Raw genomic sequence first — 16049 nt, 5'->3', positions numbered from 1 at the left:
TTTTGTTGTGGTCATGAACTAACTTCCTAACAGTAACTGCTCACTTGGGTATATTTCAAAGGATGAATAAAATGGAGGACAAGAAGGATAACACCCCAATTAAGAGTCCTGTAAAAAAAGGATTTTGTCTTTGGGTGGTGATGGTGGTGGTGGTTGTTTTTAAGTAATCTAAAAGTAAGTAGAACTTTAGAATATTTATAACATTTATTTCTGTGGAATTTAGGTGATTTAGTTTTTAATGATCCCTAATAATGGGGCTGCTACTTTGCCTTACATTGAAAAACAAAGTTGTTGTCTGGTAGGCTGGTAGGTAGGTAGGTAGGTAGGTAGGTAGGTAGGTAGGTAGGTAGGTAGGTTGGTTGGTTGGTTGGTTTTTGTTCTTAGTTTTTTAGAATGCTTAGATTTGAGCAGGAAGGAGTTTGGTTTAAGGAGAATTACTTGCTCTCTTCTGGCCCAGGTCTTTCCCCTGCTCTAACCCTCGCGGTATCATTTTGCATTTAAAGGACTAAACAACTAAGTGTCTACTATGTACACTTTGCTAGTCTCTAGGGAAAGTACAGATATAATTAAGAGGTGAACCTTGCCCTTTTAAAGCTTTAAGGTGTGAAAGGGACACAAAACCCTAAATTTAGAATGAACACAAATGAGGGGCAGCATAGTGTGGTGGGTGTAAAATCAGCCTCAAAGTCAGGAAACCTTAGGTTCAGGTCCTGGGATTCAGTACTCTGGGCAACTCTTTAAGACTTAAGTTGGAGGACAGTTGCTGATTTTCATTGGTAGAGGCAGTTTCATCTTAATAATAATGATTCCCTAAATCAACAAGTTGTAAGTCCAGACCAAAAAGGGTACAGTAACCATGGATTATACTAAGAATTTAAGATAGGTTACAAAATCCTGTGCAAGAGTGAAGGAACCCAGCATAGACAGAAGGCCAGCAATGTGTAAGCCAAAAAGGTGGGGAGGGGTCAGATAATTCCCTGAAAGAGTTTGGAATTCATTCCCATAGCCATTAAAAGGCTTTAGACAGGGTAGCATAATGAGATCTGAGCATGAAGGGTGGTTTGCATATTTTGACCAAACTGAACTAGTCAGCACTATTGGATAAAACTAATGGGCTTAAGCCTATGAGAAGCTGGAAAAAAAGGTCACAGCGATCCTAGAAGTTCATTGGGTGGCTTGTGAAACACTATTCTCTCAGACCTACCTTTCTCTCTCTCTCTCTCTCTCTCTCTCTCTCTCTCTCTCTCTCTCTCGCTCTCTCGCTCTCTCTCTCGCTCTCGCTCTCGCTCTCGCTCTCCCTCCCTCCCTTCTTTCCTTCCTTCCTTCCTTCCTCATTCTTTTTTGTGAAGCTGAAAGGATTGACTGACGTGTTAGCTCTGTAATCATCTACTTGTCACCATCCCTCACCCAAATGGGAACAGTGGTGCAGGTTAGCAGAAATGTATATGCACCCACTGGCAGATGACCTGCATTGAAATCCCATCTGTCCCTTACTTTTTAATATTTTCTCAGATAAAAGCTGCCCCTGTATTGGGCAGATGGGGAAAGGTGTTTTGGCAGCATCGTGCTGAGAGTACAGAGAATTCATTGTCCTCCAACTGACATTGCTACTCTTTGGTGATACGTTTGCTTAGTTTGAGGTGTTCTATGAATGAATTTTGATATTAACATAAATTTTTCTGCCCTCCCTTCTTTTAGTCATCACATAACCTTTCCTATGTAGTAGCTGTTCATGAATCCTATTTATCATCTGTTCCCCACAAAAGAAGCTTGTCCAAAGGAACTAAATTGTAATAAATGTTATTTTTGTGTTGGTGATAGCCTGTGGTCCTTACTTTTTTTTGAGGATCTTATCCTGCCAGTGAAACTTGGAAGGGAAGTAATACTAAAGTTCTTTGATGTTTATGATAGGCCTCCTAAATCATAAAGGAAGATAAATATGACCCACAGTCTTCAGTTTGGTATGAAGTTTAATGTCATTTGGGTAACATAATCTCAAAAGATGTAGTAACCTTTTTTACTCTACCTTCTACTTTATCTCATTTTAGCTGATATCATTTTTTAATTTTTTTAGGTCAATCAGCAAAATTCTGCCTTCAACCCCACCCGCCCTTCCCCCATTGAGAAAGAAAGAAAAACAAAACCCCTGTTACAAACATGTAGAGTCAAGCAAAACAAATTTCCACAATGGCCACATCCACCAATTTTGTGTGTGTGTGTCTCATTTTGCAGTCTGAATCCTTCATCTCTCTATCAGGAGGCTGTTAGCAAGTTTTATCATTGGTCTTCTGGAATTATGGAGTCAGATTACAAGGGACATTGGGATAGAATATAGTGAGATTTGGAGTCAGGAGAGACCCCACACACACACACACACACACACACACACCACACCAGTGACTTGTTCAACCATTCCTCAGTTGACGAGCATGCCCTCAATTTCCAGTCTTTGACACCTCAAAAAGAGCTATGAATATTTTTGGACATTCTTTGTTAGTTTGTTTTTATAGACAACCCTTTCTTAATCTCTTTCCCCCTAATTTCTTTGTCTCCCTTTTCCCCTTTCCCTCCTGTTCCCCTGTTAAGTACAGAAATGTATTCCTCTTTGTGTGTGTTTGTATACTCACCCCTCCTTTGACTAGATCAGGTGAAAGTAAAGTTCAAGTGTCAGCCACTTTCCTCACTCCTTCCTCCTTGTTTGAATGTATCTCTACTTATACACCATTATTCTGTAAGGTGATTTCCCCTAACCTTCCTCTCCCTTTCCCCTTCAGTACAGCCTTTTCCCCTTCCCTTTCCAGTCTTTTTAAGATTATCAAAATATAAGACAACCCATTCTTGGCATTCTAATTAGATTCTCTCTATCACTCCTGATGATAAGAGGGTAGTACAGTGGATAGAACTCTGGACTGTCCAAATCTACCCCCAGATACATACTAGCTATGTGACCACCATGGGCAAGTTATTTAATGTCTATCTGCTTCACTTTCCTCAACTGTAAAATCGGGATGATTAATAGTACCTACTTTGCAGGGTTGTTATGATAAAATGTCATTATCGTTGTAAAAATGTCATGCTAATTGTGAAAAAAATTCTTACAACAGTGCCTGGCATATTAATGCAATTAATAGTACAATTAATAAATGCTTATTCTCTTCCCTTCCACCTCTCCGTATTAGAATGTAAGTAGTTTATTTTTGTTTATTCTCTTATAATTGTTTATTCATGTTTATCTTTTCATGTTTCTCTTAACTCCTTTGTTTGAACTTCAAAGTTTCTGTGTAGCTCTGGTCTTTTCATCAGGTCTGCTTGGAAGTACATTTTTCTTCTTTAAGGTTATACTCAGGTTTTGCTGGGTACGGCATTCTTGGTTGTAAGCCTATATATCCTATTCCAGGCTCTCTGCTCCTTTGCATTGATGACTGCTAAGTCATGTGTGCTCTGACTGTGGCTTTATTTATTTATTTATTTATTTATTTATTTTTTGGTTACTTAAAATATTTTTCCTTTGACTTGGAAGTTCTGGATTTAGGCTATAATGTTTCTGGGAGTTTACATTATGGGATGTCTGAGCTGGTCCTGGTGCTGCTTTCTTGGGGGTATTGAGTTATTCCAAAATCTCAGGGACAGCTCAGGCTGCAACCTGCAGACTTTAAGTGCTCCCAAAGTTGTCCAATCCAGGGCAAGTCTTACTGCTACCCCTCTGATCTGAGCACTGCAAGTTCTTAACTTGGATGTAAATCCTGGCTTATTTACTTTGAGTTTTGTTTAAATCCTTTTCAGCCAGCTGGAAAACTCTGCTGGTTTAGAGTGACAGAACTGTAGCTTCCCTTTGGTCTGGGATGTCTGCCCTGGTTATTCTTCTGCCTGGTGCAGATTGGGCCAGAAATTGGAACTAAGATCCCATTCTGCTTCTGTGGTCGGAGCCATATAGCTACTGTTTGCTACTGAACTTATTCCTCACTCAGTACACAGCTTAACACTTGGAACCATTCCTTATCTTGGAATACAATCCCTGGACATAGGTAATGTAATGACATAGGTAACTCCTTAACCCACCCTGGATTTGACCTGAAACTGTGTAGTGAAAGTCAAAGCTTCCAGTTGGCACCTATTCCTATACCCTGCACAAGGTTATAGTGCCCTAGTATAGGCCTGAGAACTCTTCTCTTCTTGGTACAGCCTCTATACTCTTTAAGTCCTAAACTGGAATGCTTCTTGTCTAGAACCTGGACTTTGTCTACAGACACCTGTCTGTCTGTCTATGCTTTCCTGCTTTGCACAGATTATATACCCTGTGACTTCTTGGATTTCCTTAGTCTGATGAGTTTTCTAGATCTGTCTTGGAGGAGTTTTGTGGGAAGGAGCTTGCTGAACTTTTTCCGGCTGCTCTGCCATCTGGGTTCTACTTCCTCCGCAGCTTCTTTTCAGAGAGCCAGTTCCCCAACTCTTAGCACCAGCACATAATAAGTGCTTAATGATGCTTTTGTTTGACTGCCTTTATTTTATTAGTTGGCCTAAAATACAGAATGATTATAACTCAGCAATTGTTTCAACCATACAAGGAATTTTATTTTCTTCAGTTTTAGTTCTAGCAGCTTTTTCCCTTTCTAACACAAGATGTTTGCCCTTGACCGGCTGCATGACCTCAGGTGAGTCATGACACCTCTCTGCCTCAGTTTTCTCATCAGGGAAAGGAAAGGTGCCATGGGGAATACTGTTCCTTTCAGCTCTAAAATCTGACTGTTCTCTGAGTCTTGCTTTATAAACTCACAACCAAGATGCAGCTTAGCAATCCTTTCCTCTGTTACTTCCATAAAATCCTTCAGAATATACCTTTAGGGAAGGGAATGTGAGCCAGTTGAGACTTAAGTTTATTCCGCAGAAACATTCAAGTACTTGCACAGACATTAAAACATCCCTATGGAGTTCTTACCACATAGATAAAAAGACCCCCTATCTTATCATCACTCAGTCAGTAAACATTTATTAAGTGCCTTCTGTGTGCCAGGTACTATACTAAGCACTGGGGATGAAAAGAAAGGCACTGAAAGGTCTTTTTGGGGATTCTGGCTCTTTGCTAATAACTGGGCTGGGTCTACCAGAATAAGCAGAGTATTTAAGAACTGTCAAGTTAATTCACCTAATATTTATTGAGTTCCCACTGGGACAATGACATAGTAATGGGCTCTCAGATATTAAGAAGGTAGATAACAGAAAACCTAAAAAGATGGTCTGTGTCTTCAAGAAACTTACAGTTGTATTTTGAGAACATATAAGTACAGTTAAAGCACCAATATGCAGGTAAATGTGCATATTGACTCACTAGTCAAATTTGGCATCTCTTGCCTCATCAAAAAAAGTATTTTAGTCAGACTCAGAAGGATTCAGATCTTATTAGGTAACAATGAGAACAAATTTATTTTATGTGGATATGGTAAACTTGGGGAGTTGAGTACTCTATAAGGTAAGAAAACCTGAAACAATAAACAGATTGCAAAAAGTTTTGAGTAAATTAGTAGAGAATAGCCATGATGGGTTTTTAAGGGAAAATAGAATGACTTGAAGTATAACTAAACCCTTGAGTTTGCTCTCCTCCAAAATTTTCCTTGATACCACTGTCAAGGACCAAATATTGGAATACGTGAAGTATGGATTTGATCCAGGTTGGAAAATGTTATATTTTAATGACAATCAGATGATGTACTGGCAAGATCATATTGTACCAGATGCTGCTGAGTTAACTGAAGTGGAACCAAGCAAATAGCTATCCATTGGGTAAAATCTGAATTTATTGCCTTGCCATTTGTTTCAAATCATGGTACCTAGCACTAGTTATATTTGCATGTTGTCTCCCCCATTAGATTGTGAGCTCCTTGAGAACAGGGACTGTCTTTTACCTTTCTTTGTAACTCCAGAGCTTAGCACAATGCCTGGAACATATTAGTAAACGTTTATTGACTGTAACCTTTGGTTTTGGAGGCTTTGGGGACATGTAATCCAAATGCGTCCTCTCCCAGCCACATAACCCAATGCAATGAGTCTTGGGTGTATTACTTATTGATGTGAATAAAATTTAGTGATCATATTTCAGCTTGTCCCTGACAAGTATATCAGTCTGGGAAGCAGTAATCTTTTGAAGTTTACTGGCCTGTTAACATTGGAAAGACTTGTATGTTTCTTTTATAGCAGCATTAGATAGTTAAAAGCAGGAATAGGTACAGTGCTTTGAGAAAGTATACTTGAAAATCATAACACTACCTGTGGTAAAATTATCATAAAAACTGCCTGGTGCTCTTACAGGGAATTACTTGAATGCTGCCCTCCTAATGACAGGAAATGGCAGTCTACGAGGTTGTTTTCCAGGAGGCCATGATAGAACCAACTAAAATTTGTAATAAAGTGAAGTGTAAAATGTAAGTGACTCTGTCGAGATATAAAAGTGCAGAAGGTGGCAGAATGTTCAAAGCAGAGTCTTTTAGAAATGATTGTGTGAAATACTGAAATGCTTGAGCTAGATGCTTCCAAAATGTGAATTTACTGAGTTCTAAATACAGAGCAATCACCAATGAGGATAGGTCCTGTGACCTAGTAGGAAACAAAAAGAGGAGAGAACCCTCTCTACCATGAGTCGTCCATGAAGCTATGGCTCACATTTTTGCTTGTTCAAGGGAAACTAAAAGGTGATGACACCCACCCTGGGGGGCAGCAACAGAGCTGTGAAGGGTCCTAACCTCTGCAGTTTCCCTTTTCTTACTCAGTCAACCCAGTAAGCCAAAGTACACATTGAGTAATCATTTTTTTTCAAGTAGCCCTTTGGTGAATTAATGTATGGTTGATGTCTGTTATAAAAATTGCAAGCATGGTTCAATAAAACCTTCTCAGTGAGCTGTGGGAACACACTAAAAGGTGTGTGATTGGAGAGACTTTGATTTTATCAGAATAATTTTAATATTAATGATGTATTCAAAAGAACACTACAGTGTTGCAAGAAAAAAAGAGGATGACTATCCATCTCCAGAGAAAGAACTGATGAAATATGTTATGGGGGAAATAGGTGGTGGGGGTCATTAGGTATTCCTTTGTAAAGAATTACACTCCCCCACCAAGTCCAATTAGAATAAAATAGAATTTCATTTGGACACTTAGAGAAAGTAACCAAGAGAGAAGTCAAAGACTTCCCTTCAAAGGAAAGAGATGACTTAGAAACATTCTCCAACTTGAATAGAAGAAAGGCCAAAGCTTTTATAGAGGATAGAGGGGCGACAACCTGGCAATGGAAAGTTCCTTTTGGGGGTGAGGTGGGAAAAGCTTGAATATGGGATGGGATGGGAAAGGCTTGAATGAGGAGTGGTGGTCCTGACTTCTGGAGATATCTTTGTCCAGAGTTCATTTTAATAAGACAATGTGCAAATATTTTATTCTATAACTTATCTCTCACTACTTCGTAGGCGTGTCTGTCCTTCAGTTTAGCTTCTCAAGGAGAAAAACCTCTGAATTAGCCCAGACCCATATCAGAATCTAAATGCAGATCAAACCTTACTTTTAAAAAACAATTTCTTGGGTGTTTTTTATTGTCTGTGTTTTCTTTCACAACATGACTAATATGGAAATATGGTTTGCATGACTGCACATGTATAGCCTTTATCAAATTGTTTCCCTTCTCAAGGAGGGGTAGATGAGAGGATGGAAAAGAATTTAGAACTCAGAATTGTAAACACACACACACACAGGTTAAAAATTGGTTTTTCATGTAATTAGAAAAAATATTAAATTTTTTAAAATCCCTGGTTCTCCTTTGCTGCTTATTTTGTGTGTTACATTGTATGGGTGATTTACCTAACCTCCTAAAGCCTGCACTCTCTTATCCATAAAGGTGTTGTACTACTTGATCTTTAAGTTTCTTTTCAGCTCTAAAATTCTTTTTATTCTATAACTTACCAAAGCTGTGAGTGAGATTTAAACACCACATTGGTTGTATAGACTAACCAGGTAAAATTAGTCCCTGTTTAGAGCTTCAGAAGTAAAACAGATGTGTAACTGCTTCACATGCACAATAAGTCCTGAGGCATTTTCTTCCTCTCCCTAATGGTAGCCTGATGACCTGCTGTCAGATAGTTGTCTTCAAGTTTCCTGGGTAACTGTTTGCATTAGTCCAGTTGCCAAGCTGAAATTTAGTGCCATCAGCAATGACCTGGCAAGTATAAATTTTAAGGCTTAAAGTGAAATGTCTAAAATAATGCAACTAATTCCTTTTCTTTCCTGATCTCCTTCTTCTACAATGAAGTCCATTGTTATTATTCTTTCCTATTGCTTCTTTCTCATTCCTCTGTGGTTTTTAATATAGTTCAGTTCAGCAAACATTTATTATGTGCAAGGCACTAAGGTCCTAGGAATATTAAAATGAAAAATTAGAGTCCCTGCCCTCAAGGAGCTCACATTTTAGTAAGCTTTGTTAGGACTGGCAGGGAAATGATTGGGATACAACTCTTGATCTTGTTTACTCCAGATAGTTCTCTGACCCTAGTGATTAGAGTGAAGGCAGAAAGTGTGGATGTAGCCAGGAGAAAGAAGTAGAGGGAAGGAAAATAGGAGGTGGCCTTGTCCCAGCAGTTGTTAAAAAACAAAACAAACATTGATATTCTGGTGAGGGAAAACCCTGGTATCTCAGACCCCTTTAATAGAAAGAAAAGTACTCACCAGGATACCAAGGACAGAGCCTCAACTTCAAGAAGAGAAAAATCATGTCCCTTGGCTCTGTGGTTTAGTTCTCTCTTGACTCCATACTGTTTATGGTTTGATTTGGTTTTGCTTTTTAATTCTTCATCAAATCATTTTTCAGCTGTCTCATGAAGCAGTACATGCGAGGCATATCATTTGTCAGACCCATAACTACCTGGCATGCACAGTCTACATGTCAGTTAAGTTGAGATTAGGAGCCTGACAAATAAGCAATAAAAGCTAAAAGGCATGATTTCTTGCTGTAGATTGGTTATAACAATTTTATGTCACACTGTTTTACATATTGATGTTTTGCATAATAAACAATTAACTGCCTGCTTTTGACATTTGAAAGTTAATGTGAAGAGAGTTATAAAGCAGACACTGTAAACATCACTCAAAAAAGGAATGTTAAATGGCTATCAACCTCTAGTAGGGTAGGACCTAATTATTCCTTATAGTACACTCCTTGCCTTTTTAGTACTAGTTTATGGTTCATTTTCTTGATAAACAAGATAATTGATATAAATGAATGTGATCATGTAAAATTGTTCCCCATTTGCAGATTTTTGTGCTGAAGGTGTAATTTTCCTTATGGCACATTACTGTTAATCTTTGAATGGGCAGGTTTGATAATTTCTCCTCCACAAGAAAGACAGTAGGTGAGTCACTCCTTGTCAGAGCTGATACAAACATGGGACACAGAAGGAAATGACTAACAATCATTTTAATGAACAACAGCATGTGGATTTTTGAGTAGCTTTAAACAAGAGATTTATATTTGGAAATGCAAGAAAAGTATTTTTGCAAATAAAGACCTGGGTCAGCAGGAAGGCTATGTGTCTGTGTGTTGCTATAATTGGAAATCTTCCAACACCATTTCCCATTCCCCAGCTCTCTGATAATCACACATACAAAACCAAGTAAGTTAGCTCTACATCCATAATAGAGAAGAGAGAGTAGAAGAATTAGAGATGGAAGGGACATTGAAAATCATCTGCTCCTTCATTTACCGAATGAGGAGACTCAAAACCCTTAAAGGTTAAATGACTTTATCAGAGTCATAATGGTGTTCCCTCCCTCCCTCTCTCTCTCTCTCTCTCTCTCTCTCTCTCTCTCTCTCTCTCTCTCTCTCTCTCTCTTTCTCTCTCTCACACACACACACACACACACACACACACACACACACGTAAGCTTTAAAACTATGTCCTTCAACTTCAAATCCAGGACCCTTTTTACTCTGCCTATCAGACCTCTTTGCAAAAAGAGACTTCTTAGGTTCAGGAATCTGATGTGCTTCTTTCCTGTTGATGGAGTTTATTGAACCTTCATTATGTTCCTGGAGGTGACAGTCAGTATTCTAAAATCCTCCATATAACCTGACACTGTTGAAAGTCTCCCTTTAGAAAATATCAAGGTGAAAACTGGAAAACAATATGGCAGAAACTAGGTATAGATCAAGATCTTACACTGTATACCAAAATAAGGTCAAAATGGGTATATGATTTATACATAAAGGATGATACCATAAGCACATTAAGAGAGCATAGAATAGTTTTATCTGTCAGATTTATGACCAGGGGAAAGACTTAGGACCAAAAAAGATATAGAGAGCATTACAAAATGTAAAATATATAATTTGTGTTATATAAAATTTTTTAAAACTTTTGCACAAATAAAACCAGTGTAACCAAAATTATAAGGGAAAAGTGGGAAAGAATTTTTACACCAAGTATCATTGACAGAGGCTTCATTTCTCAAATATATAGAGAACTGAATCAAATTTATAAAAATACAAGTTATTCCCCAATTGATAAAATGGTCGAAGTATATGAACAAGCAGTTTTCAGACAAAGAAATCTGTTGTTATTTATAATAATATGAAAAAATGCTTTAAATCACTATTGACAACATCCCTGGAGGGCCCTCCCAAGTTTTAAGGAGGAGATGGGTGGGAGGGATGTTTGCTGCAGCTGGGAAGTGGAATGGGCTGTATCAGGGTGAGTAGGAGAGGACTTTACCTGGAACTCAAACCCAACTCTCCTTTCTTAGAGACCACCCACCATTGATCAGAGAAATGCAAATTAAAACAACTCTGAGGCACCACCTCACACTTATCAGAGTGGCAAATATGACCAAAAAGGAAATTGTTGGATGTTGGAGGGTTGTGGGAAAACTGGGATGCTAATCCACTGTTGGTGAAGTTGTGAAAAGATCCAGCCATTCTGGACAGCAGTTTGGAACTTGACCCAGCAATCCCACTGCTAGGTTTATATCCCAAAGACATGCCAAAAAGAAAAAAGAAAAAGACCTATTTGTACAAAAATATTTATAGCAGCTCTTTTTGTGGTGGCTAAGAATTGGAAAGCAAAGGAATGTCCATCAGCTGGGGAATGGCTAAACAAGCTGTGGTATATGATTGTAATGTAATGTTATTGTGCTATAAGAAATGACAAGCAGGATGATTTCAGAAAGGCCTGGAAAGACTTGTATGAACTGATGTATAGTGAAGGGAGCAGAACCAAGAGAACATTGTGCACAGTGACAGTACTACTGTTTCAGGAAGAACTGGATGACTTAACTATTCTCAACAATGCAATGATCCAAGACAATCCCAAAAGACTAATGATGAAGCATACTGTCCTCCTCCAAAGAAAGAACTGATATTGATGGAAAACAGACTGAAGCATGCTATTTTTCACTTTATTTCTTTCATTTTTATTTTATTCAAGTTTTCTTATACAAATTGGCTAATATGGTAATGTTTTACATAATTGTACTTGTTTGTATAAGCTATATCTGATTGCTTACTGCCTCAGGGAGGGAGAAGAGGAGGGAGAAAAAGAGAGGTAGAATTTGGAACTCAAAACTTTAAATAAAAATGTTTATTAAAATAAAAAAAGAAGAAAATGTCAAGGAGTCTGCAGGTAGAGGGAGCTTAATAAGTCTGCAGCCTGCTGGGAGGTCTAGGATGAAATTATTGGCTGTCTGATTTGAAGAACGTGTTTTCTTTGATGTGTTTATTTCCATCAACACTGCTCTGTTCTGTGCTTTCTTTCTACTTCTACATAATATACCAAAGAAAAAAAGACTACAATGGATAAAGATTAGAAGAGGATGTATTTTTTAAATGGTCTGTTCATGGTTCTCCTCAGGGAAGTGTGTACAACTTATCACCCAGAGCCTATGGAGAAATTATTGTGTGGGTGTTTTAAAAAATATAATTAATTATCATTTACTTTTTCTGGAACTACAGTACTTATTTTTTAAAATTCAGATGCACAGCAAAAGAAAACTCAGTGGAATGAAGAATTTTCCAAGTGCGGTTGTCTTTGGCAATTGTATTATACAGAGCTTTTTAAAAGTCCAGCACTCCAAGGGTAGTTTGCTGTCCAGTTTAATGTCATCCCTTCACTGAATGGATTGGTTGCCCCCACCCCCACCCCCCTTTTCTCTCTTCCCCATTTTGAAAGGTTAGCCTTTCTTGAGAGTAGTACAAGTTTTCTCAGTAACATCTGTCAACTTGGTGAGTACACCCTAAGGAAATTACGAACATTTCAAGATCGTCTAAATACTATTGGGACTTTCTTTTTCTCTCTTCTCCCCCTACTCTCACACTCTTGTGAAGAGTGGAACAAATACATGGTCAGTTCTCTTCACTCTTGCCCATTTAACTTCAGAATTGAAGGCCTGTTTGAAATTATGTTGTGGGAAGAGGAGAGTGGTGGAAAGGAAATAACTTACTTATTCCAGTGCAGCAGCACAAGATATCCTATTCTCAGAATTTTCCAGCTATTCCAGAAGGCAAGCAGCAGGCGGACTCTTTAGTTTAATAAAGGAGCTTCATAACCACTGTACTTTTAATACAGAGTCTTCCATAGCCTAATGACTCAAATGATCTTGATCTGATTCAGTGGGTTAGAAATTGCTGTCCCCAACAAATATCGACCAGAAGGAACTGCCTTCTCTGTTATTCTGAATTAGCCAGCTGCATGACAGTAGCAGGTGTTAATAGTTTTCGCAGGTCAGTTGAAATGTTGCTCTCTTTCCTTTACAATTATAAGTAGCTGTGTTGGGAAAAAAAAGTCTCCTATCTCTGCATAGGACTCAGGTTTCTGAAATGCTGACGCCATTACATACTTTGCCTATGTGAGGGAAGGAAAAAAGCTGTCCTTTATGAAATACCTTTTCCCAGAAGATCTCCCACGTTTTTTAATAGGCATCATCTCATTTATTTTCTCAAGATCCCTAGAAGGTAGGATTATTTTCCTTGTTTAATAGATAAAGTGACCAAGGCACAATAAAGATAAATAGAATGTCTGAACTCACCTATGAATTAGACAGTACAATCAGCAACATGCCAGAGATCACATACCAAGTCTAGCTAAGACTAGAATCTAGATAGCCAGCTTCCCAGTCTAGTGCCTTGCCAAGTGTTATTTACAGCCTGGAAAAAAGGAAGGGAAGGAAAGTACAGGAATTCTTTCTATTCACTGGAAAGGGAGCCAGAATTCAGGAATAATAGGCATTTCCTAAATGGCAGATATCACAATATTTATAGTAAAATGCCATCTAAGAAATACTTATCTATTTTCTGTGCCAGTAATATCAAATATTAAAAGAATGACTTGTTAATTTACAACATATCTGAGGATTTTCTTAACTTTTATTGCATCTTAAAGAAGAGATGTTTTAACAAACATTATTAATTTGTTTTTAAAAATTGTATGTCATGGGGCAACTAGATGGCGCAGTGGTTAAAGCACCGGCCCTGGATTCAGGAGTACCTGAGTTCAAATCCGGCCTCAGACACTTGACACTTACTAGCTGTGTGACCCTGGGCAAGTCACTTAACCCCCATTGCCTTAAAAAAAAAAAAAGTGTATGTTATATGATATCCCAGCCTGGCAGATTAACATTGGCCTTATAGATTGATGAATGAATAGTGTTTTACTGAATTTTTATTCTTATAATGAAACTACTTATGAAGTATGATTGCCATTATCCCAGGTCACTCTAAAGAAACTTATGGCTTTGTATCTTTGAAGCTTTGTGGCCTAGTTTCTCCAGATACCATGAACCCTTCCGTAAGAGGAACCATTTCCCATCATAGGACAAGGAATTGGTCATCTTACATATATGGTAAAATATAACTGCAGAAGGAACCTTTCCCATCATGTAGCTTACAGAGTGTTCCCTCCATCAGAAGGCAAAATTGATCTCTTGTTTTATAAACACAACTTTCCCACAAATGTTAGGTAGAATCTTCTGAGATTGAGTCAGTCAGGCACAGGACAGTCATTTTCCCCAAAGAGCTAGCAGTCTAATGGGGGAGACAACAAAGAAATGAATAAAGCATACGACTGATTAAAATAGGCATTCAAGTTCAGGAGGAAGTAGTGGGGACATGCATTTGACATTTAAGATAGTAAGACTAGGTGACCAGAATTTGGAAACTGGTATTATAAGGAATACAAACAAACTATCTGTGATAAATAGGAAATAATTAACAGATGGAAGGCACTAGAATTAAAAGGGTTTGGGAAAGGTGTCCTGTAGGGATTTTAGTTGGGCCTTTGAGAAAGTCAGAAGGCAGAAATTAAGAGGAAGAGCGTTCCAGGCATAAGGGAGAATGAAACTTCTATGGGACAAAACACAAGAGGATTTGGTCTTTGTCTAGGAATGTGTTCTGTGCACCTGAATGTTATGGTGAAAAAATAACTGATGCTATAACAAGGATCAAAATTGTTCTTACCAGGATGGATCCCATTCTGTTGGCCACTAGTTGAAAAAGACCATTCTTTCGATCAATCAACAAGTACTTATTAACATTTACTATGTGTTAGGTATCATCCTAGCAATACAAAGACAAAAACACTTGTGTAGAAACATTCTCAGTTCAGATCCAGTTCTAAGAGGAACATTTTCTGTTCCCTGGACAAATTCATATTATATTTAAGCAATTTGACTACAATTTATGTTTTTAAGAGAAACAACCTATTTTCCCATTATTGATGCCTTTTTAAAGGAATTGTTCAAGGCCTTGAGATCAAAGTGTTATTTCTTACAATCCCAAAATCAGTGCACATTTAAAATTGTTAAAAGTGTGATGAGAATGGACCCTGAAAGGGAATTAATTAAGATTTTTTTTAAAGTTCCCAGCTGAAATACTTTTATTTTAAGAAAAATACACATAAAAAGCAGGAGTAAGTGAAATCTATACTTTTAAAATAATGCTTCTAACATCGTGATGTTTTATATATCCTTTGTTCTTTATATATTTCTAGTTAAGAAACAATATTCCCAAGCTGTACTGATGTCCTTAATATAGGAGTACAAAGCTGTTTTGGCATAACAGGACCTATAACCTAACAGCATGGAACAGTTGTTCATTTCAATATTGTTCACAACATAATGAAAATATTCTGTGTAAATCCCACACCAATAAGAAAAAGAATTCTAATTATGTTACCCACATTTAAATTTTTAAAAGACATATCCCAAAGTTGGCAAAACCAGTTCTCTTAATTACTGAATTTAGTCCTGAGTTCTATATTTAAGCTATGATTCTTTTTGACAACTTATTATATCTTCATGGGGTAGAATCTCATTTTTCTGACAAAATATATTCAGAGATAAGAGTACTGACTCATCCATAAGTTGTTAGGTTTTATTGTTTGTTTGTTGGTGGGTAAGGGATGAAAATCTGGAATTTCTCTGTTGCTGCCTTCAAGGCCTGCCTAGAAAAAGGAATTCTGCTTTAGGAAACAATAGTAGATAAGAAGTTTGTTGAAGGGACAGATAGAGAAGGAAAGATAAGTTCTATTTTATATGTTGCATTTGAGATAACATTGAGATACAGGTATCCAGTAGACATTATTAATATAGGATTGAAGCTTAGGAAAAAATTAGGATTGAATCTATAGATTTGAAAGTCATCTTTAAAGATGATTATTACTTAACCCCCATTGCCCCGCCAAAAAATAATAATAATAATTAATTAATTTAAAAAAAAGATGATTATTGAACCCATGGAATCTACTGACATCACCGAGAGAGGATATTTGGATAAAATACATTGATGTGGCTGTTCTCCCTATTTAGAGTACCAGAGGGTAGATAGAGTATATTTATCACTCAGCATAATCTTCTCTGGGATCCAACAAAGTTATCATCAATGATAGTCACATTTACTGTTAGGATTAGGAATGCCATCCAGCATTCTGTAGTCTTTTCCTGTTTACGCAATTACAGTTCAACAGAACTCTCAGCAGAGAAGAGACAATTTCCTTAAATTAAAAAATCCAGTTATGCAGTATTTTAGAAAG

At 37.5% G+C, this 16049-nt stretch overlaps 1 protein-coding gene across 1 annotated transcript in view; it reads left to right on the top strand.

The window, feature by feature from the left end:
- Positions 1-16049, top strand: part of BTBD9 (BTB domain containing 9) — a 413203-nt gene that overhangs the window by 231695 nt on the left and 165459 nt on the right.

The sequence above is a fragment of the Dromiciops gliroides genome, chromosome 4 (genome assembly GCF_019393635.1).
Source record: "Dromiciops gliroides isolate mDroGli1 chromosome 4, mDroGli1.pri, whole genome shotgun sequence".
Classification (NCBI taxonomy): Eukaryota; Metazoa; Chordata; class Mammalia; order Microbiotheria; family Microbiotheriidae; genus Dromiciops; species Dromiciops gliroides.
This window is presented reverse-complemented; position numbering and strand designations above follow the sequence as displayed.